Here is a 1,814-nt window from a genome sequence, read left to right on the forward strand (position 1 = left end):
TGTTCATGTTCATGTTCATGTTCATGTTCATGTTCATGTTCATGTTCATGTTCATGTTCATGTTCATGTTCATGTTCATGTTCATGCCCATGCCCATGCCCATATTCCTTGTTCTTGTTTGCTGCCACGTCAGCACCTTTGTTTTTGTTTTAATAAATCACTTTTTGCCACCTCACTCAGTTCTGCATTTTGGGGTTCTAATCAACCAAGCTCAATCGTAACAACATGTAGTGTTTGCTAACCTGTACTCAWGATTTTGTCCCTCCTCCACCTCGGAAAAGTAAAGGTGGAAATGTCTCTAAGTCTCATGTGCTGCTGAAAACAGCAGCTTCACACACGCGCATACACACCAACACCCACACACCTTTGCGAGTGGAAAACACATTTTTACAGTCCACTACTTATTTGGACAGTTTTCTCAGTCATTCTCCATTTAATTTACWTTTTTTTCCTGCATCTAAAAATCCTTTCTGATCCCACAGAGAGGACAATCTGAGGAGAATCTCACGCGCTGGACACATTTACATCTATTTTACAGATTTAAATGGAGGCGTATGTCTTTAATAAATGACTGTAAACACGCAGGAACTTCTGAGTTTGGTAGAACTTAGAAAAATATTTATTAAATAGTTGACGTGAAGAAACGACTCGCAACGTCGCAAGTTTCTGCCGCGATGTGATTTATATTTTAGAATCATGAAGTCTTTCATTCAGCTGCATGGCTCGACTTAGAACTACAGTAAAATACCTGATTGTAATTTGTTTGATGTGATACAAACAAACAAGCAAGAAAAAAAACACGCTGTCCTCAATTCTTCTTGTGGTGATGTCAACCTGCAGAACAGCTGATATTGATCCATAAATTACACACAACTTTACGTAGCAAAAAATCTTTTGTCTGCATCTTGTGGAGCTCAGGAATCATCACAGGTAAGCTGTTATAATTAATCTGCTCAGTTGACAAAGTTTTTTTCAGTGAGAATTAAAAAGTTTCTTAGACAATTCACACTTTTTATTCTCCTCAGCCGTGTGYGCTCCGCAGGCCATGCGCTCTGCGTGTGTTTCCAACTCGTGACAGAAATATAAAAAGTTTACAGTTTGGACTGAAGTTCTTTGATCATTTTTAGGCTGATTTATTTTCTTATCTGAGGTTAAATGATCTTCAGTCCTGGCGTTCAGTTTCATGATCGTTCAAGTTTAAACAATAAAAACTCAAACTAAAAAAAAAATCTAACACCGTGTTCAGACACTCCTTACATCCAGAAAATAGATCAGAGTCATATTTCTGTGGATTCAGGTCAGATTTGTGACTTTGTGAGTTAAAACTGTCGATTGAAAAACTTTGCGTGGCTGCCGCACATTCTCATGGTAGGTGAAAAGTGTGCATAAATTTACGCACACTTTCATGCAACGTTGGTTTTGATACATCCCAACGTGGGCGTAGAACCTGGTGCATGCAACTTTTTTATGCGTACACACCGTTTAAACATGAGGGCCCAGCACAGGTGAGGCTGTGCAAATAGAGAAGCTGCAGTTAGCAGCAACTTGAAGCCAGAGTCTCTTAAACGTGTCCAAAAGGTCCAGGAGTTCATATTATTTTTTATTTAACTTGAACCGTTCAGGTTWAGCTAACCTCTAACAGCTGACGAGTCGGGACATGTCCGCTCGCTGAGCTTCACTTTAACTCCGGCAGAAGCGGTGGGTCGAGTGGGAGGAGTTTAAACACGATCTTGATGGGTTTTTCCTATCAGGGAAACAGTCGGATCACACACCGGCTGACCTGTGAGGAGCAGAGCCAGCTGCTCCAAGCTGTG

Source organism: Austrofundulus limnaeus, unplaced genomic scaffold (genome assembly GCF_001266775.1).
Source record: "Austrofundulus limnaeus strain Quisiro unplaced genomic scaffold, Austrofundulus_limnaeus-1.0 Scaffold84, whole genome shotgun sequence".
Classification (NCBI taxonomy): Eukaryota; Metazoa; Chordata; class Actinopteri; order Cyprinodontiformes; family Rivulidae; genus Austrofundulus; species Austrofundulus limnaeus.